Raw genomic sequence first — 23,494 nt, forward strand, 5'->3', positions numbered from 1 at the left:
ACGATCTTGATCTATTGTCAAAAACTCCGGCAGGTTTGCAACGTTTGATTAACGGATTATCGGAGTATACTGTAGAAAATGCTATGACTATAAACTTAACGAAAACTCAAATTATGATGTGCCAAAATCGTAAAATGACAAAACACTTTCAATTCAAGTGGTATATAAAAAAAGAGTCGATTCTTTTAACTTCAACATATAAATACTTGGGCATTATGATCAGCCAGGGTAACAATGATAAAGTGTTTCAAAAAGAACTTGAATTGAAACTGCAAACCTTAATTTCCCAATCTAGGGCTATTTTATATAAATTTGGAAAGTTCACGTGCAATCATATAATATCATTCTATTCCATGAAAGTAAAACCCATTATTTCGTATGGCTCTGAAGCTGTATCGATGCTGCCCCGTTTAGTGTGGGATCGATTAGAAGGTAAATATTGGCGCTCATTTCTTAATTTGCCTACCTGTTTCCCCATTACAATGATTCGTTTTGAATTAGGGCTGCTATCGCTATACAGTACTATTGCATGGAAATTGATAGCTTTGTTGAGAAAATGCATCCTGTCTTTACAATGTCTAGATATATCCGGTATCTTGGGTAAATATTTACTATACTCAGATCATCAATACCCAAAATGCTGGTTAAATACAGCTATAAATATCCTTTCAGATGCGGACATCTCCGTAGATACTTTAATTCATAATCCAATGCAGGCTAAAATTAAACTATATCGGCAAGATTGGATATATACCTTGGAAAAATGTTCCCACTCTAAAGACTGGAACACTGCCCAGTTTGGCCATAAAAAATTTAGAGTTGCGGAACCATACATTTTAAAATACCCATCTCCAAAATTTAGAGATGACTATATTCGTTTTCGTCTAAATCTGTGGCATACAAGGGATATTTTATTTAGGCGAAAACTAATTGATGCCAGTGAGAACATCTGCCGTTTTTGTAAGGTTCCTGCAAACGCAGAAACACTGAAACATGTCATCGTCTACTGTCCTGCATTATATGCTATACGTTGTAAATACTATCTCCATTGCTTTACAACGCAAATTGTAACTGATATGGAAGAATTATGGCTATTGATTTTTGGTACAAAGAGAATGTCAATTAGATTAGCTACAACAGGCTTTTTAAATGAATTATTCCCAAAGTGATTGTGAATGCTGTCATGAGGGAACGGTGATAGAAGGGAAGGAAAGAAAGGAAAAAAAAAATGAGAGAAAAAGGAAGAAAAAGAATGCTGCTGCTGCTAAGGTCTTTTATATATTGGGTGTCAGGTGTAAAATTTTGAAATGTGTTATATATTGATGAATTGAATTGTAATATGTTTATGATATGTTTTTATTCATTTTGTAATTGTTGAAAGGTTGTTCCATACAGCCAAACAATAATAAAAAAAAAAAAAAAAGATGTAAACAACTCACTGTGAACAATAAATCTTACAAAATAATGTATAAACAAACATAACCTATGCACTACAGGAATTGAGACTGGAAGTAAACAGGAATTAAAAATAAAACTATAGTACATTATTTGAAAATCAATGAGGGATCAGTTTCACTCAGTAGTATGTTAATGGCATTGGTTAAGGCATATATTAAAGGAAAGATGACAGGGATGCTACATAGCACAAGAGAAAAACAATAGCTTGACACAACTCGCTATCAACAAAAAACAAAGATCTTATGAAACAATACATAACCAAATATAATTCCTCTATACCTCAGGAATTGACCAAATCCAAATTGGAATTAAGGCCATTCTTTCCAAAACAGATGAATTTGCATTAATGTGGGCAGACTAAAAGCATAGCAACTTAAAAAGGGAGACATGGAGCTGGGGATACCTCTATTGAGAAGTGAGAATGCATCTATCATTGTGGATCAAAATGGCACATTTTAAAAGTTTGGTGAATTTTATGAAAAGCTATACATATTTGAGCACTGTCCCAGGCAGGAACAAGTTGATTTTTTTTTAAATTCTTTTCCTATACCAAATCTATCTTCTACCGATAGTAAGTCGTCCCTGGAGGATGGCTCAGAGGCAGAGTGTGCGTCTTGGAAGCAAGATGACATGAAGCAACAACAGGTTCGATCCCCGGGTCTGCACTTAGAAACCTCTGGGTGTTTAAGCGCGTTATAAATACATAACTAAGCCAAAAAAATACAATTACGCAACTAAGAAAAAAAAAAAACAATTCCTGTAACAGCGCCTCGATGCCTGCGGGCTGTGTGAGCGCTTTATAAATGTAAAAATAAAAAATAATAATAAAGTAAATAATAAGACAGCCAGTGAAGGGTGCGTGTGGATTGCTCCCCTTGCAGCGTTTTGCTGCTCTTTTGCTGTTTTTTCTGCAGTCCAAACCCCCCACTACAAGATTCCTGTAGCCGAATCTATCAGAACAACAAACAAAAAGACGAAAAAGCATTAACACGCACACGCACATGCTTGTTATGGTCATGGTTATAGCGAAGCCTTACCAGTTTGGCTGTTATTACACATGGGTAAGACATGTCCACAAACACCTGATGTGCCATTTGATGGCAAATAACCGTGGCTGCACATTGTGCCGCTTTTAACCGCAGGTAGCAATGCCAAGCACTGCCTGGGTGCTGGGTAGCCACAGGTATTCGATTTTTAAAAGCAAATTAATATCTGAGTATGGAAGATAAATGACACAAAAGACAGTAGTTATCCAATGGTACTTAAAAGGTGTCAATACAATAAATGACTGCTCACTGAGTTATTTGAAGTGGATGATGATAAAGTAGTTTCAGCAATAATAAGAGACCACAGCCAATTATGGATTTCAAACAACAACATACAGTTCTACATACCCAGTTTCTATAGACAGAATGGAGTACACCTAACCGATGAAGGATATACAGTGTTCCTTCATAACATTAAAATCGTACTCCAAATGTGCTAAAATAGTACACTCAGTATACCACAAAACAATCCGTTTAAGGACTACTTATGAAACATAAATACACAAATACAATAAAATAATATTTCAATGTTTTAAAAAAAATATAACCACGGTTAGAGTTCATTGACTTAATTTATAACTGCGATTACACAGTTTTAGTTAAAGGGGGGCTCACTTTGGGTTTTATAATACAAAAGAAATTAAAAGCTCAATACAGTAAAAGACTGCTCATGTAGTTATGTAAGGTATAGGAAGATAAAGAAAGCAGATATAATACATGACAGTAAACTAGGTGGGGATACATGTATTAGGTACAATTTTATGACAATATAATAGCATGGTTGACAATTCACAGGCTAAAATACAGTGTATGGGGCATCTAAAACTGGAGTAGAGTGTCTCCTTTTTGTATTGATGTTTTTAAACAATTTTCTTCAGTATTCTCCAAAGTCTCACATGTCAGAAAGTCTGAAAACACACAGCCAAAATAGATAAGACTCCCAAATAACTACTGTGTCTCAGACCGGCCAGTGATATTTCACCCCAACATCACCATACCTATAAAGATAACTTCTAAAAAGGAATAAAACAAGGACACTCCAAAATGTATAGCCACAGGGATGGAACTACTCTTACCCTACATAGCCTCGGATATAGCAGCGAATATCGAGAAAACATCTGAAAAGAAAAATGCTTTCCTGTCCTCCCAGGCCCTCACAAAGTGCCCCTCTCATCTGTGCCAGCTCCCCCCAAACCCCAGATGGCCTCCTCACCTCCCATGCCCTCTGCCTTTCCCCCCACAACACACATTGCTTCTGTGATGAAGTTTGCTTTGAGATATCGGCTATTTGAGTCTATATCGTGGCTACAGAATGCTTTGTGTTGCAAACTCAGTCCCTGGACGTGGCGTCCTCCAGAATCCTCCCAACCTCTAGACTCAACTCATTTGCAATTATTTTAACCTGCAAATAGATTTTTAAATACTTTTCTTTTCCCACTTTCCTCGGCTATAGCCCCGGTTATCTCTCGCACTGAGAGAAAAAAATGATGGTGGCTGTTACATTTCTAAAAACACTCGGTTTGGGGGAATTCCCTGAGATATAGGTATTTAATTTTGAGAAAGGGGCACCCCTTTCTACATCCAATATTGAAATAACTATTGCACAGAATAACCCCAAACTACACATGGATCGTGAGTCATCGCTTTGTTCCCAAGTAGTTTTGAACCTGGTCCAAATCCATCAATCGGTTTGGGCTGTGTGCTTTCACAAACATTGACCTTGTTTTTCTATGGGAAATTGAACACATAGGTGTAAGTAGGGAGATGAATGTGGGAGGGCCAGGTCAAGCAATGTTTCAGTGTGGGGTGTACATGATGTAATCCCAGTATTGTATATTGAAATGGGTGATCAGATAACTGCTTTTGTTTCAAATGTTTAGGCAAGTAAATGTTTTGCAGGGTTGTCATAAAGGGGAACATTGTGAAGAACATACAACCCAAATTTCCTTGTAACATCCCCCTAAGGAATTCAGTAGATGGTATATGCAGAATTATATTGTTCACAAAGAGGGCCATTCTATTTGTATGATGAGAGTCTGTTTTAGACTGCAGTTGTCGGGATCAGATCTGCTTCTACAGACTCCACAACAGTGTAAATAAGAAGGTGGGGAAGGGGAGAGCGCTGGTTTGCAACTCTTCCGAAATGTAATATTGATATCTGGTACAGTTGACCAGTATTGGTCTGGTTGGAGATCTGAAGACAGTTTCCACACCAGCTAAAAAAGCTAGTCCAAATCTGAATCTAGGAGAATGGCTAGATGGAATGACCATTCAACACAATCAAATGCCTTTTCTACATTTAAATAGGGAACAACTGATTGCTCCTTCATCTTTATTCTGAAGAAAACAAATCCAGGTTTCCACTAACCGTGCCTGTCCCTCGTCTACCAGTTATGAAGTCAGTTGTATCCCTATTGACAAATAAAGGCATTACTTTGGATGTTCTGTTTGCCATTATTTTAGCAAAGAACTTTACATTTGAGTTCAATACGATTACTGGCATTCACAGGTATTACAAATAATTATGTATTACTGTGATTAGGGAGTGGTTTATTAAATTAGTTTGCAAAGAAGGGTGTAAATAAGTGTATGACATTTCTGTAGGAAATGTTGCTGAATCCATCCTCCACAGGAGCCGTACCTCCTGCCAGTGTTGTTATTGTATAAAACATCATGTTAAGCAATGTATTTTCCATTGCAGTTTTGTCTTCTGGTGTAAATGAAGGGAGGGTTACGACAGTGAAGTAATTTTGGGTATCTGTAGCTGTTCCCCTCCATTCTGAGCTGCACATCGAGCAGGAGTACAATGTAAAGCCTCATGCTACATACTTAGAACCAGTTGATAGTCTGTTAGTATGTTCAAGATGTATTAACCAATGTGTTTGAATTTAATTGATCTTATGGTAAAAGTGTCCGAATTCATCCAGTACCACTAGATCGATTAAATTCAAACAAATTTGGTATTCAAAACTGGACATGGGGAGCATGGGTTGTGGGTGTGTCCCCTGCTCCCCATATTTGAAAGTTATTGCCTTGGGAGGTAGCAGGGGTCTACCCCGCTGTCTGAGGACTGGAGGCTGGGGACGGAAAAGAAAAGAGAGAAAAGCGGACCCTGCGGAGTCAGATCCAACCCGCGTATGAGGGACGGAACTGACGCTGCAGGGTCAGAAGGAAACGAAGAAGCAAAAGGTACGTGGCGAGTGGTGGGGATGTATTGGGGGCTTAAGGGATAAGGTTTTGCCAGATTTGGCTGCAGCAAAATTGTATTCTGTTTGGTCATCTTTGGTTACCACAAGGGCATCTGGAAATGAAATGTATGTCTCTAATTTAGGAAAGATACAGAGATTCTTCAATGGTAATCCTCGAGAAGCCTTTGACTGAAACTAATAACCCACAATCTATGGATCTGTATCTCCCCTTTCTCACTATTCAGAAATCCTGAAGAGGATCGTCTTTAACAATATCTCTAACATCCCTTATACTAAATATGGTTGCGACCCTGTTCGCTCTGTATTGTTCTGCTGACGTTCTAGTCAAATGGCTCTTAACATGTCTCCAATTTAATGAAATCTGCTCATAATTGTAAACGTTCCTCATTCGCATGACCTGATTCATAAGAATGTGGCGATTGATTGGGTAGAAGACACATGTTTTCAAGCCATAGCTAACAGATTATTCAAACGCTGTTTGGACCAGGATGCTTCTTTGTGTAGAAATCTTAATTAATATATTCTTCCCTTCCACAGTTCAAAGGGGATTGTTTGTCTAACACAGATGAGAATCCTAATGTTTAAAATTAAGAGTGAAGAATGTTTTTGGCACCACGACACACACCACCACAGATCAAAGAAATGTGTAGGGCAACTCTAATACCTGGCAAATGGACATGCACTGAGAAGTCCGTAGAACCAAACCCTTTTTGATAGTTTATAAAAACATTGTGGGATCTGCCAGAATATATTGGTCACTTAATTTTCTTTTATCCATGGTTCTGGTAAATCGGATGGTGCTGGCCTGTTCCCAATCTTAAGTAAGTGGCCATTAGAACCTGCAGAGGTGCACTTCATTTCCTTGTAAATATAAATAATCAATGTATTTTTCATAGGCTAGGTAGTTTTATAATAGCCGCTGTAAACATAGAAAAGATCACATTACCTTTATGTGTTCCTTCAGTCTAATGTTAGCAAGTAATGTCATTGTTATTTTATTTCTGCTTACTAGGAAATGGTCATAAATGTATTGTAGCTTCGGACCATGAGTTGGGGAAGGGTCATTATACTAAACGGTAATGACTCTATCTGAGATCTACAGTACATGTTTGGAAGTTTTTGTGCTGGAGTAAACAATTGTACTTTATGAGTGATTAAATAAATAGACAAGCTGAGTCAGTAAATTAAATGTGGTTTTGTTTTGTATATTTAAATAACACAATTGTCTTCAAGTTAAGCCTTTTAATCACAACAGGGTTGAACTTGAACAGGTTTAACATGAGCATGCATGAGATGGCATGTACACTTAAGTGGTTTCTCTTTAATTATGTGCAGGAATTTCCCAATGCTTTTATCCTGTTTTGTCATATGTTAGCTAGCATGTTGCAGCAAAAAGAAAAGTCCCCACAGAGAGAAAGTGTCTTGTTGAAACAAAAGAATACAGGTAATACCAGTAGTTATTGACTGTACTCCAAACGTTTTGTTTGACTAAAGAGGAGGCCAATGACAGTTTCCAGGGCAAGAAAGCAATGTCTGCAATTGGAAAACTATTGACCACAGTATTCATAATTGATTTTTATTGGAATGTGCTTAATGTTGTGTTGTATTTATTTTGATAAATTATGTTTGATATGTTTTATATTCTAGGGATTGTTTAACTTTTTTGGAAAAAATACATATATATTGCCTCCTGCCTTTGGTTCTGTAGATAAAGTCTGTGAGGGGTCCGAAATATGAGGCGAACAACTTTGTGAAGGTTTTTCAAAAGAATCCATTTTAATAACACAACAGGTTGGGCAAACAGCTTGCTATACCTACTCTGAAGAGGATTTCCCTGCCTAACATAAACTAAAGAAAACACTCTAAAAAATGGTTTCTGTCCCTCACACGTGTACATACAACAATTCATCAAGGTAATATATGGCAGTTGCACAGCCCATCACATATAACAGTTTCAGTTTGCATCTGGATAATTGTTTCTCCTTAAAATCTGGGTGAATTAACATTCCCCAGATTCAAGCAGGATTCTATTCAACAGTTCCAAAATAATAAGGAAATCCTGTCATGTAACAATGTTCCAAATTCAGTTCTTTTGATTCTAATTTGGCAGAATTGCTCAACAAGGTTTTTCTTCCTTCCACTTTTGACACACACGGCTCAAAACAACTGCTGCTTGTAAACCAAGAACACTGTCTTATTTCATTGGGACCAACATACATTTCTTTGGCAGGATTACTCTGAAACAGTTCATATAACACTTGTTTAGATAAGTTTGCCCAGATGATTCTGTAACAATTCAAAAAGTCCTCTTAGTGGTATACCACTTCTTCATGGCATTTCACCACCACACCACAATACTTCATCAACTTCCACCAGGTGCACTCACCATCCATGCCTACTAATGCAAAGTCATCTGATCTGGTGTACTCTCCTACCAGAACAGAACACATTGTTACAAAGCTCTCTATCCTGGTGTACGCTGCTGCCAGGACAGAACAGACCATACATCACATGTATTTCTGTGGTAGAGGTAAACTTGCAACAAATTAGGAATGTTTCTGGTTTCACAATATCAATTTAAGAATGTCTTCAGGAGAAGCATGAACCACACTGATGCTATATAATAAAACTTGGTCATAGATACAAGCAAGGCTAATTACGCTCCACTCCCTCTGAATATCTTTTATCAGTAGGGCTTCAACTTAAGATCTTATTTTGGGATAAACCAGAAACACAATGATTCTGTATGATATACCCATGTGTACGTCCCACGCAATGCAGGTTAAGCTCCACTCCACCTAGATGCCTTGCATCAGAAGGGTAACCTCCCTGCCACTCTTATTTCTTCACTTCCACATTAACCAATTGCTGACCAGGATTCTGTGTCACTTTTTTAAAACTTCTTTGGCTTTGGCCACGGGGGGTTTAAACCAGTTTCTCTTATGAGCTTATTTACATATAGGCAACAGTTTTTACAAACATTAGATTTGTGAATTTTTTTCTTTTGTCTTGGCAATAGTTTGTATTGTTTTCTTTAACTCTCACCCTCTCGTGTGGTTGGCTTTTATTTTGTCCTCTACAACCATATATTTGTGGTCTCTATGTCACATTCTGCCACATCCTGCTGTTTACATCAGCTTGGTTCTTAAATGGTTTCGTGTTCAGCTTTACTTCAGTTTGGTATTCAAAATATACTTGATTTTGCCCCTGCACTTTATTCTGAACAGGTTTAAGCTTAGTGCATCCTGGAGCGGCAAGCTTGTGATTACAGAGCACTCTGGAGTCACTATATCATGGTGAACTCATCGGGTCTGGCATGTGCATCCATTGCCTCCAGGTCTTTTGCTTCTGCTTCTATGCGTAGCCTGGCAAGCTCCTTCATTTGGCTTCCTGTTGCATGCACAAATCGCAAACAGAGCATCCTCTACTGTGTAGGTCTTTGTAAGGAAGGCATGGTATCAATAGTAAGACAAACATACATTTCAAGTGTGTTTATTGAACCTCAATTAGGTTTGGAAAATAACTATCTAATCCTAGATCTGAAGATGGGAGCAAGCTACGTCCATCACATAATAATAACGCAGTCGTGGGGATGTCTTGTCAAAACAAAAGGGCCTATTCTAATAAACCTATTGACAATCCTTATCTCTAATACAAATAGTGTGGGAAGCAAAAGAAAATTGTTCAATAAATTATGTCAGGATATTCATGCTGTTGGTTTCCCTTCGTCACGTTTTCAGCACAGGGTAAGGTGGTACACTCGAGCTTAGCACAGTCTCTGGCTTTTCTAGGATGAGGGTGCAGTTCAAAAGTTCAACATCATGGACTTCTGCACACAAATCTCTTTGCATTTCAAAGTCTCTTCTTTCAGAGGGCCTTGATGCAACAAACAAATAATAAAGTTCCTTTCCTTCCAGGATTCTCCTATGCACACTTTTCTCAGGTGATTACTGTTCACCTTGGATCCCCCTCTGATGGGCTCATATCCACTTTAACACAAACTTGGTGTTTTCACATATACACAGTTTTCTTATGATTTCTGTGTACCCAATTTCTCGGGTGATTCGCGGTTGACCCCGGATACTCCTTTGCCAGGCTGAGATCCGTTCTAGCACAAAATCTCCATTCAGCATCTCACTGCCGGGCGCTGCCCAATGTATCTATTGTAACACAAACCTGCTTTCAATTGATCTCTCTCCATTGGGCTTGGACCAACTTCCTCTACTTTGACATCCACTTTCTTTACTGTATCAACATCGAAGACTTTTGATTGTGCACAGGATCTGGCTTCACCCGTTGCAGGACCACTTTGATTCATAATCCTTTGCCACTCTTTCACTTTTGTCAACTCTCCGCTGGACACCTCACAGAGACCTTCAATTGAGCATGTGCATGGTGCCAGACCACTCTGTCAAAGGTATTGGATATGTTGGTTTCAAAGTTAAATCATTTATCTGCAGTTCAAATTTACTTGTGTTGGTTATCACACGCGTTTCATACAATGTTCATTCCAGCGCTCGACGTACAATGCTGCATCTTGCAACCTTGGCTTCAACACAGACCGGTCTTATATCGGTCTCCTCAACTTAAAAGCTGTGTTCATATCACTGAGACTTCATGAAAGTAATGGTTCCTTGTCGAAAAGGTGAAGGGCACTTTCCTCTGTGTTATCCCCTTTGGTTTCACTGTCTTCCTCCTCAGTTTAAACTGCCATCTTGGAACCTCTGTTTCCTTGTGTGCCTTGCCCTGCTCATAGTGTGCTCTTGTGCTCTGCCTTCTATTGTAAGTGACTCCAATCCAGCAATCCAACTAAGTCAATGCCTAGTCTGGGATGCCCAATGGAAGCCCTTATCAATATGTTTTTATGTCAAATTCTTTGAATCTGGATGATGAACCCTTATATAACGCCCCTCTCTTTGAATCCCCCTGACCTCACTGAGCCAAGAAGTAGGTTTGTTTCGCAAATTAAAAGGTTTATTGGAAAAATTAAACAATATGTCTATTTCACACTTTAATGAAGGTTTATTGGAACAATTAAACAATAAGTCTATATCACACTTTTATGAACAAAATATTATCTGATAGCACACTTATGAATATAATAGTGGTCAACAATGGGTAATATTACAATAGCACACTCTCTTTAATCAATGAGGAGTTGGTGTAGAAAGGATAAGGTAGCAGAGAATACTTTTATGGTTTCAAGGAAATGCAAGGTATGAAAGAGTGCAACAAAGAGATAAACTTCATATGATTTCAACAAGAGATAATATGATCACTTTTTCCCTTGTGACAACTCACTCCCCCTTATGCAATAGGAAGAGATGGAAATGAGGACACACAGGTTTCAAGAATACAATTAATAATGCAGTTCAATCCCAGTTCCCCCCAGCAAGCTTAGAGAAAACCGGTATGATTTTAAACAGGCAAAAATATTTTTGAAGGTGATTGCAAGGAATGTGAAAAATATGCTAAAATGATTTTAATTCACTAAGGAAGATTCAGAATAAGTGGTAGTTACTTAGATTGGTTCAGGTCAACACTAGCAATGGTTCATGAATGATTATCAGGTTGAAAACGAAATTCAGCAATTGAGAACAAGGAGCGGCTATTTTGACAGAAAATGAAATTGAGCTAAATTGCAATTCGCTGCACTTTTTCCGCGTGCGTAAATCGCAATTACGGAAAAACTATAAGGAATGCTGTTTTGGGTTTCCTGGAAAGCTTAGGATCTTAGCTTTAAAATGGCAGTTAAATTTTGCTTCTAGGACGTGCGGTTCATAAGATACGGACGTTTTTGTGAAGGTAGATTTTCAGAAATGAAGACAAGATTTCCGAATGACAGATGACGCTTTTACAGATTTGAAATTACAGGATTGACACAAAATTCTAAATACAGTTCGGAATAGGTTGAAATGGATGGGATAAGATTACTTTAGACTAAGAGATTGGTTCTGTACAGTTCTTAGACTGGATACCCACTCCTAGTTTTGGAATAGAATGGACCTCGTCACAGATCTGATCAGGTTTGGACTTCACTCTCGCCACCGGACAGTCAGGCACTGATTCTGCTCACAGCACGGCCTCGGGTCTGGGTCTGGCAGGTCCGGATACAGCACTGCTCTCTCTGGGTCTGGATCTGGTACTGGCAAAGGGTTCTAGCCAGAAGCAAACATCACGGCCCGGCTGTTGAGAATCAGGTTGCAAAAGATTTTGAGGCCTGCTGAAGAGAATTCAGGTTTTGGGATTAGGCCTCTGCTTCTCCAAGGTTCTAGAGCTTGGTTCTGGATCTATCTGGAGTCTGGAATCTCTGTCTGTATATTGTCTGGATATTGTTGGGCAGGGTGTTGCGCAGAAATCGATGAGTAGTGGAAAAATGAGTTCTTTTTATGTGTTTCCAAAGGGGGTGTGGAGGCTGACTTTCTATGCCCAACCCACTAAGGATTTGATAGGTTAGAGGATTCCCTGTGACCTGACTGGAGAACGGAGTAGTGAGTCATCCTATGCCATCAGGTGTCATGTTTATGGCTGAAGGAAAGAACACTCCCCTTTGGTTTCATAATCAAACATGCTTCCCAGATACACAAGTTGTTGAGAATACATGTACATATCACATATTAATTAAGACAGGTCTCTGTTTAACCCTGATCTTTCTAAGAGCTTGGGTTCAGAAATGACAACTTATCCCTGATTTTAGTGGGTTTCACAATATTGGTTTTGCACCGAATCTTACACAGATGTAAACACCCTCTCTGGGCATATTACAGTAAGTTTTAATTTTTCTAGTATAAACACAGTGGCCCTCATTACGACCCTGGCGGAGATCCATGGTGCAATTTGCACCATGGTCCATGGCGCAGAGCTGCCAACTCCGCCATGGGGGTTGGCGGACTTACCGCCCCATTCCGACCTTGGCGGGGCGGTTAGTCCCCAATCCCCATTTACCCTTCCCCATTCCCATTTTTGCCCAATAGGGTATAATGGGAGTGGGGAAGGCGTTAATTACGCCACCGTAGATTACGGTGGCGTAATTAACAAGAGGTCCCGTAGCGCCATGGATTTTTCCGCCCGGAAAATCCGGGCGTAAAAATCACCATGGCGCTACGGAAATTCGTAATCTGGCGGAGAGGTACGCCATGCATTACGCTGGCGTAAACCCCTCTCCGCCAGGGTCGTAATGAGGGCCAGTGTCTACAATATTAATAAATTCCGGGGTTTGGCCTCAGAACATCACACGGCATCCAGCTTAGTCTTAAACTGTGAGTGAAGGTGTCATTATAAGAATCTCAAGGTTTGACATTTCTGTCCACTTGGCATAATTTGTTATAAGCAATTTTATAAAACATACATTTGCTCTCAATTGAATTCACCCAGTGGTTTGTCTCCGCCCCTAGAATCTTGTTTGACTCAGAGGTCACATGTCTTGTTTCTCCCAGAGCAGTGTTGTTCAGGCACACCCAAAATCAGCATATTCTATTCAGTCCCAAAGCCCCCATTGTTCCTTCCTACAGGCTGCAGGGAAAATTTCCTCCCTCTTAATCAACAGGACCCTGTGATATCTTGCCTTCTGGTGTGGAGTTCTGAGGTGTGAAGGATTCTCATGAAAGCAAACCTTTGGAAGTCTGAACTGCATCAGGCTGCCGTCTAGTCAATTGCAACTTAGTTCCTTGTGAAAAATATATAACATTATAAACTGAAAATAAGCAACATATCTTTAATCAAGTCTTTTACCACATTAAATCAATGTGTGGCACTCTATATGGCATTTTGATAGACTTCTCTGCTTTGGCATATTTAGCTTCTGCAAGACAGCTCTCCTGTCAGGATTAGGAATCGCCAGCACCTGTCGGTGGCGAGCACCAGTACTGCACCCATTTTGACAGCGGTCTTTAAATTAATGTCTTTAACATGGGATTTTGTCCTAATAACATATGATTCTTGCTGACATTGTATTGAGGTGGATTCTTGCAGTAGAGTAATGTGGAACACCCAACAAGAAGATTGGATCTTTTTAGGTGGTTTTGTGAGCCATGATTTTAGCAATTTTTGACACCAAATTTTTGAACAGCTCTGTATTCCTTTGCACTGATTTTTCTCTGTGGGCAGCAAAAGGATGGGGTCTGGCAATGGTCTGCTGTATTAACACTGACAGAGGCAAACGTGGATGGTGGCCTATCTGTCAGGTTTTCAATGCACACTTTCTGGTGATTTCTGGCCAGCAGCATGCTTTCCGGTGGCCATTATGATGTTTCCGCTGCCAGTAATGCATAGTTCTGTTGTGCGGCTTGGATGAGTGGGTTAAAACATCCCACACTATCCAGGTGGGGAAGTGTAATGGAAGTCAGTTGTTTGTGGTGGTTAGTAATTGTCTGACCCTGCTTGACCATTGTACTGGGACACGTCAGGTATATGGCTCGGGTATTAATCTGTTTTCTCTTATAACAGGGTGTCCATGAGAAAGTGTTTGTGTTGTGAAAGGGGAGGGGGATTTCCTAAGTATCCTACTAGGCAGGATGGGCTAAAGGTGTTACAGGGAAGAGGATACCGCATTCCACCATCCAGTGTCCAACTCACACTCCCCAAAGACCCCCTCAGCCAGATGATCCATCCCACACTGGTCCACCCCCAGGAACTGGATCCAAAAGCGATGGCTGTGTCCTGGCCACCTGGATGACAGATACCCGGGGACTAGTGGGTGAGATACGTTCTGGTTTCTCAAACTCTCTAGTGCTCACCTGCCACTGGAGACCTCAGCTGAGGGAAAGCTTTCAAAATCTTAGCTTCCCACTGTGCAACCTCTGCAATTAGAATTCCTAGAGTAAGAGATCATCTCAGGACCGCCAACTGGTTGCCCTCCGACAATGGTCCAGGCGTCTCTGCTCTTCAGTTACTGATGTGGCTACAATGTGGATAGACTATGGCTTCTCCACCTCCTCTCCACCGCCTTCTGCAACTTCTCTCCTTGTCCTTTCTCACGGCCTGCAGTTGAGGAGGCCTTTTAAGCCACCCAGTCTCACTCAGTCTCACTCAGGTTTGGGTAATTTTTACTAATGAACTGCACTTTGCAGTTGTGTGTCCTGCAGCACTCTTCATCATCCAAGTACTTTGGGATTTGTGGGAATTGGAGTCGACAATGAAAAAAAAAAAAATTTCTTGTGGGAATATTAACACCATGTTCATATTTTCTATAATGACATTCTCCAAAGGAGTATCATAATGATTTAATGAAAGATTGTGCTTTACTGAGGAATAGAGAACCTCAATGCCAAAATTGAGAATTTTATGTATTGGGTAGTTATAATGCGACTATACACAATTTATTTCGAGGCGCAAGTTTAAAGACCCAGCCTTACTATTCCTCTGGCAATCATAGGCACTTTTACCTCCATGAGTTTCCTTGGTTTACAAAGCGGTTGGGAATGTTTTCACTCACCTTAAGATGATCAAATTGTGAACTTAAAAGCTCTCTCTGACATCAAGCCGTTACATACTTTGGCATCACTGATATTTGTTGCCTAGAGGTAGACAAGTGTCATGATTAGGAGTGTATGCCTTTCCCTGGCCACCTAGGTGTACACTTTAGGTAGGATTTTTGTGAGGAATCCGCAGGACTCAGCACACCTCTATCTTGTTTGGACTCTGCAGACCCTCCAATCCAGGATACCCCTATTTACTTTAATGTCAGCTACATTTCTCATCAAAACTTATCAATCTCTTGGACCATGTTTGATCTTCATCCAACATCCCTTCCTATCATTGTCCCCCAATACTGTCTTTTGGCTTTACTCATTGCCATTTACACCGATTCTCTACATCAACTCTTCACCTCTTTGTGTTCTCCTGTCACCTCTTGTGGGAATTGGAATCACCCCAATAGTATTCTACTTCCCTCTCCTCACTCTCTAATTGCCTCACAGATGTCATATTCTGAATTGGCTTTCTCTTCTCATGCTTAACTGCTAAGGGCAGAGATTATATGCCTCTCTGTGTCGAATTCCATTCCTCCCCTTCTCTTACATATTTCCCTCTGATCTGTTCTGTCCCCCTGTAAGGCAGACACACTTTTCTTGTCATCAATCTCAATGTTTGCCTTTTGGCCAGCAAGCATTCCCTTAGATGCTTCCAAGATTAATTTGATAAACAACATATGATAAACATCATGATGATATGCATTCCACTCACATACACGTTTGCCTAACCCTAGTACTAACTCTGGTACTTAGTCGACTCGACAACTGTGATACCATCCTTCATGTGTTCCATCTCTACAACTTCTACACACTTGACAACAAACTCAACTATGCCGAACACACTCATTAAAATATCTCCCATTCTTCTCCCACTTGCCACACTGTATCCATGAAAACCATTCCCTTTTTAAGGTATCCCTACAAAATATCCCCACCAAAAATATCGCCATACATATGGCCATTTGTCTCGCCATAGGCAACATTTTTGGGGTGGATATTTTGTGGGAGCGGGCGTTGGGGGGTGTCCCCCGCACATTTTAAAATAATGCAGGAGTTGCGAGGGTGTCCGCCGCAGGGTCCATGGGTCAATATCGCTGCAAAAATATCGCAATATTTCTGTATCACAATATTTTTGCGGGTATATTAACACATGGAACCTTTTTTAAATGGCTCCTGCTTGTCTTCATATCCACTTAAGGGCTTAGCTTTCCATTACCTTTACAAACCAATCTCCTGCTATTCTTCTCCCTGCAACCTCTGTCACTATGTCATGCCTTTCACTTTGAGTACCTCCTTGACCCTCACCACTGAAGCTAACTATACTCACATGTCACCAAAAAGACTGCTACCATCAACTCCCTAAATCTACCCTGAAGCTACAGCTTCTGACCCTGGAGGGAGCACCCCAAATTTACCATAAATTCATTCCTCCCTCCTTGACTACTGTATATCTAATACCACTATATATAAAACATTCACCTGAAAATACCTGGTTCCCTTTAACTTGAAGGCATCAAATGTAAACAGGACTGTTTTAGAAGCTCTCACCTGATGAGGGTTTAGGCTGCATCCCAAACTGTGTATGGCGTTATGCTGCAAATATTGTTGGGGCTGAAGTGTATTCAATTGCTTAAAATACAGATTTTGCAGTTCAGACAGCATGAAGAAAATGTTTTTTGCATATCGATTCATTAACTGTTGGCCAGTGGCTGAAGCACATATAGACCAGTGAGTGATCCATCTCCACTCCTTATCCCATATGTCTGTATAATTTCATGCAAGAGGATGTTCATATCTATATGAGAAACATTTAATCATCTTGCCTTGTAGAACTTATTTAAATTGTGTGCTTAATATGAGCAGGCCTTTGATGATACCAAATTCTGCATACTGAAGGTGGGCACCCAAACAAGCAACTCCACAATAGACCAAAATAATGATAACACACCCCGTCAGGGAAGGAGACCAAGAGATAAATTGCAAGGATTATAAGCTTTATATGAAATAAAGGATTGCAAGCAAAGAATTCTGCTGCCCGAGAGCACTCTGCCAAAAGATACATGGGCAGCACATTAAAAAGGCACCAAGCGTCATAAGTGACATCATGTATAGGTAACACAGTGGCACAGTGGGTTGGCTGGAGACGTATACTAAACCGAGCTCCATATGTGATGCCTGGGCTCCATTGGTTGCTGCTTCTCAGCCGAGCACGTGGTCAGCTGGGCTCATCTTCACGGCGAATGTCAGGGCAAATGTAACACATGCCTAACTGTCCGAGCTTAACAGCAGGAACTGATAATCTGGGAATAATAGCATACATAAAATCCTTGCTTCAAGGGGGTATTTAGAAAAGGTGGGCTAATCCATGGACATTCCAACCTCCACGTTCGGGCTTTATTGGTACCGGGGTCCTGTTCCCAAGTGTCTCCCCCTGGAGGTTTGATCTGCTATTTATGTTCCCCAATGCCTCATGATACGGTCAGACATGTGTTGGGGTTGGGACGCATTTACTGCGGCAGGGATTAAGTCAATGGTGGGTGTTCTGGAATGGTCAGTTTGAGGGGGTCAGAAGGGTGTCACCATGAAAAAGAGTGAAGAGTCGAGGACTAGTGGGCCCTGGCCTGGTGGGGTGGGGGTTGAGAAGCAGGGCAGTTTATGGGAGATGGATGGGAACTTGTGTTCAGGCCTGCTCTGGTCTCACGCTCGGCATTGAGCACAATCTGTGGAAATGATACTAAACAATTGCAAGTGGAGGCAGAGTGATTGTGGACTGCAGGAGATGCTTTGCAGTCTTTTTTTTCTTGCATTTGCTATGTTTTTTTTTTAAAAAAACCCCAAAGTCAGCAGAGTGGAGGCAGAGTGACTATGGACTGCAGGAGACACTGTGCAGTCTTTTTTTTCTTGCATTCGATTAAGTTTTTTTTTCCCCAAAAACCCTGAGGTCTGCGGAGCTGAGACAGAGTGGAGGCAGAGTGACTGTGTGCAAGGGGGCAAGGGTGCATGGCACAGAACGGTCCTGTCACTGCCCACCTCCTCCAGGGGGGCTCCTACGTACATCTGCTGAAGATCGAGGTCTGCAGCTAAAATAGCCTGGGCAGGACAGCGCAGGCTAGCAGTGAGATGCAGCTGGAATCCGCGACTCAGGTGGAGCCATATATGGCCGCGATGCTGCACGAACCTGATGCAGGTATTGTAATTGACAGCAGTGCGAGTGGGTACACAATGTCAAATGTAGAGGAACCAACATGTGAGACCCTCATTGATAGGCTTGATAAACCTGGTATGCTGACCTTGGAGAAGGGGGTGAACCAGAGTAGCTGACGCGCCCTGAAAATCAGCAAGAGAGAGTGCCGCCCCACTAAACACGGAGGTATTCATAAAGGAGAGCACCATCTTATATATAGAAATGGAGCTCACTAACGCTGCTTCTAGCCCTATCCTAAATCAAGCCCGGACCTCCTAGCATGAGACTTTTTTATTGAAAAATGTAGACTTAAACAATAGGATTAGACAGTCACCTGGTGTGAAGAGCTCCGTGCCAAGAGTTTCAAATATCTCTGATGCTGTAAACGCTCAAAAACAGGCCGAGGAACTTGCAATAGAATGCACAGAGGCGGGGGAGGACACGTACGGTATGATCAACATACAAAATGATGTACAGGAGGTCTTTAACAAGGCGACAAGAGACCCTATGATCTATACAGCCAGACCAAAAACGTTGAGTAAGGACTTTAATCATCAATAGTTAAATGGGTAAAACCATCACTCAAATTAAGCACACAACCATTCTGCATCTCTGAGAACTCATTTAGGCCAAATTACCAGATGAAATGGCCCGAAATCAACAAGTACCCTGCTAAAGATAATCAGCATAAAGGAGGGGCAAAATGTCACCTGGCAAGATTACACACAGAAAAAAATATGCGGCAGCCAAGACCCCTAAACCTTTATGAAGATCTGAATGTGCGACATTTCTATTATCGGGACACACGTTGATGACTTTCTTTGACTACATCATAAAATCTAGGCTAATACCACTGACATGGAAGAAATCAGTGATTATCCCTATTTACAAAAAGGCTTTAGATCCAAGCCAAGCAATTGCACCCAAATCGCGTTGTTGGATGTGGCAGGGAAGGTGTTTGCTTCTCTAGCTTTGAAGAACTTGGCGAAGTGGTGCACAGAATCGGGTCATAGGGATGAATGGCAAGCAGGGTTTGTCAAAGGTGTGGGTACGTCATTGAACATCTTTATTATCAACACTCTGAAGGCCCAAGTGGAAAGAAACAAGAGAAAGAAGCTCTTTATGGCCTTCATAGACCTGAACCAGTCCCTTGACACCATTAGCTGCCCAGAATTATGGGGAAAACTACAACCGTGGGAATGTCCAAATGATGTACTAGAAGTCATTCAGGACCTGTATTCAGACACGTCAATTAACATCAGACTGGATAAATCCGGTCTCCTCACCAAAGCAATTTCGACCAACAAAGGGCTTAAACAGGGCTCCTCCCTGGCGCCCAAACTCGTTAACGTGTTCACCTCAGAGCTAGAGGATGCATTTCATTATATTAGATGCTTGCCACCCAGGATTGGTATATATACGATTGGGCATCTTCTATATCCAGATGATGTAGTCCTGCTGGATTAAACACCTGTGGGGCTACAGCGACAGCTTTATGTGTTGTACAAATATGTGGAAGCTAATGGCCTGAAGATAAACCCATCAAAATCAATGGTACTGGCCTTCGAAAATGGGATGAAATGCAGTGCCAAAAAATACAACGCGTGGTACTCAAAGGGAAGAAGAATCCCGGAAGTAAAGTCACTGATATATCTGGGTTCACATCTGAATACAAACAAAAGTGATGCCCCAAGACTAGAACTGTTAAGAACCAAAGCAAAAAACCTGGTGAGTCAAGGGAGGATACTGTTGAAGAGATTTTGTGGATTCTCAATGGCCCTGCTGATTTCGTTCTACCACATGAAAGTTTCACCTACCCTAACGTATGTATGTGGCGGAATGCTCATTCTGATTTCAGTTGCAGAATTGGTCAAAGATCGAGGGGCTCTTTTGGAAAGGAGATCTCTGGTTGCCTAAGAACATGCCAATTCAAGCTATATGTATGGAATTATGTCTAACAGCCATGAAAACAATAGTGATCTGGACATCACTCTGCTTGCATAGGACATGTATTGATAACACCAAGAAAGGTGGCTTTGCAGTCTTAAGAGAATCTCTATCAAATACAACAACATTACACTGTCAGAATGGAGAGTGGTTTGCCAACCAATAATGTCAAAACTGGATGAATCTGATCTTACCTTGGGGAACAACCCAGACAGGGTAATGCTATACATCCAAGATTGGATTACTACCCAGGAAGAATGCCAGTCCTTGAAATTCTATGGAAAACCATTTCAAGAAGCGAGAAAATTGAACATGTTACCCAAATACTTTAGGGACCAGTTTATGAGATTCTGGCTAAACCTATTCCCAACTAGAGAGATACTGAGTGGAAGAAAAGGTAGCAATTGTGGGACAACTTGTAGACTGTTAGGCAGAATCCTTAGGGACCACTACACACAATTAAGACTACAGGTGGCAATGCAAGTTTTACCTTTGGTACAAGCCTGTACTACTATGTTAAAGTGGTAGCATTAGCGGAGCAGCCAGGCTTATCTCAAGAGTATATGAGCAGTACCAGAGATTACACAAAGGGACCACAATTACTGTGACTCAAGCAAACAATGACTCAAGGTTTCAGGTAGAAAAATATAAGTACATTTATTTTTAAACCATTTGTTATAAACACAACACTTCTATTAATTCAAAACCACACGTAAAAAATACTACAACCAACCAATTCACTTTGGTACACTCTAACTCAAGGTAAGTACCCTGTGTTTTAAAGGACCGGTGTTGCGAAACAAGAGACGTTACCGGGAATACACTTGCGATCACTTTTTGACAGTAATGACAGTTCGGTCTTACTAAAGAAACGCATATCCGCAGCAAGAATTGTTGCCGGGGCAAAAACACACTTAGCACCTGGGTTAACCAAAGAGAGTTTTTTGTCAAGGCAGACAGAATCAGAGAACACTATTTGACGGAAATTTAAGAGTCAATAGGCCGTAGCCAGTGTCAAGTGGAACCGGGTTCCTGTTGTCGAGGATCACACAGTCGGACAGTTTGAGATTCAATATTGCCAGGAGTACATAGATATTGTCAACAGAGGAAGCAAAAGTTATAAGGAGGGAAGACAAGGGCAAGCCTTGGAGATGAAGAAAAGGGATTCACCCTAATTCCTCAAGCAGAACACAGTACCTTATTCAATGGAGAAGCTGGTGCCCTGGCAGTTGTTCCTGTTGGTTTCTCGCAGACCCACGGTTCCTGGAAATTCGGTGTGAAGGAGGACGTCTGGAGGGGTCTGCACCACACAGGGATGAAGCCGGCAGCAGCGACAATGAATAAAAGCTGCACTCCTTAAAAACAGGAGAGGCTCTTCAGATGGCTATCCGGACCACTACAGCCGTGTGCAACGATTTCGACCAAGAAGAGGATCCTCTGGCTGTGGAAGATGAGCTTGTTATCTCCACCAAGCTCAAGGGAAGAAGACTCCGGACTGGATCTTTTCTGGTGGTCGAATGGTAGATAGCTCAGGACTGCAGCAGTGCTTCACCGGGACGGGTAGTTGCAGCAGCCGTCTTCTTCTCCACTTCTCTTCGGTTCTTTGTAGTTCCAGTGGTGACTCTCTGACTTCTAGCCCAAGAGACCCGCATTTTATGCAAAAAAATCCCCCATTCACACAGCCTGGCTGTCAATCACGCAGCAGGGGAGTTGTCCGGCCCGGACAACCACCTCAGCCAATCATGGCAAAGTGCGACTTGGGTTTCCTAGGATACCCTGTGCAGAGGGTGACTACACCCCTCCCTCACATTCAGCCCACCTAGACAGCCAGGTGTGTGGAGGAGGGCTTCTGAGCAGAAGCCCGCCAAAAGATGGTGAACAAAGAAGGCAAACCTGGTTTGTCGCGCAAAGTAAAACACAAGAAGGACTTTAACAAAAAAAAAAAATTGCGAATAAACCCGAACGGAGCCAAAATAAAAAGTATTTGGTCAAGCGGGTTTAAGTTTGAGGCTGATATAATATCCTAAAACACTACCACGTTCATATAGTATAATCGCGGTACAAAAGGTAGGATAGCTACCACTGCCACCAGCAAAGACTGACTGTTAAAAGAGCAAAACAATGCTCTAGGAGGTACAGATAAAAAGGGATACGGATTAACCCTTTCCAGTACTCCATGTAAGATGGGGTGTACTGGATCTGTGGTAAATTGACTAAGTAAAGTTAATGGCAAATTATGGAGTCGGTGAGAAGTCTAAAAGCCAACCCTGTGTCACTGCGATGAAGGTGCTGTGTAACACACAAAAGAAGGGGGCTACTGAAGTGGTGTACTCCGGAGCCCACAATAACAAAAACAGGTAAAAGACACGTGTCAAAACATGGGTAAGAGTGGGGGAAAAGCTCACACTCTTACCAAGTGAAAAAAATAAACTCCAGAAGTCCAGCAAAGCTGCTGGGGGACTCACTAGGTGAGGGAAATTAGCCATAACATGTGAATTCTCCCTAACATAGACTGTGCCAGAATGAATACTGAATTGAATCGTTAAAGCACTTGGTAGTATCCTATCCAAGAATGAAAGACACTAGACTGAACCTAATGACAAAAGTGATTAAGAATTATGGCTCACGATCAACCAAAGACTGGTGGAGAGAATTGTTATCGGGAAACCGAATCGCACTAACCTTGGCTCTGGTGAAATTACTTATAAAAATATTTCTAAAAATAAGAGCCATGAATGAGCAATTGAAGGAGTAAATTATTATCATTTGATAAAAGGGCACTGAAAAGAAATCAAATTCTAATGATTATTTTGATAAATGTCATGAGGTTAACTGTAGTGTATAACATAATAAGTCTATAATAAAAAAATAAAAAAAATAATAATAATTGCAACAATAAATGGCTGGACTTCTGTGAGAACAAGGCTTGCACGGAGCTGACAGGTGGAGGCAATGTCCAGGGCTCTCTGTGCGAGGTGGTGGGGAAGGGAGAGTTGAGATGGATGATTTGTGGGCCTAGTAGAAAGATGGTGTCTGCTCTAATATAGAAATTGCATCTGTCGTCAGGGCTGTGGGCTGCAATATGTGTGTAAATCTCTGTGTTATACCATAAGAGAACATGCCTTGAGGGTGGGTGCTTCTCCCCCTTGGCCTACACGTGATCTATTTGCTGTGGGAATA

This window comes from Ambystoma mexicanum, chromosome 8 (assembly GCF_040938575.1).
Source record: "Ambystoma mexicanum isolate Mex_15411 chromosome 8, UKY_AmexF1_1, whole genome shotgun sequence".
Classification (NCBI taxonomy): domain Eukaryota; kingdom Metazoa; phylum Chordata; class Amphibia; order Caudata; family Ambystomatidae; genus Ambystoma; species Ambystoma mexicanum.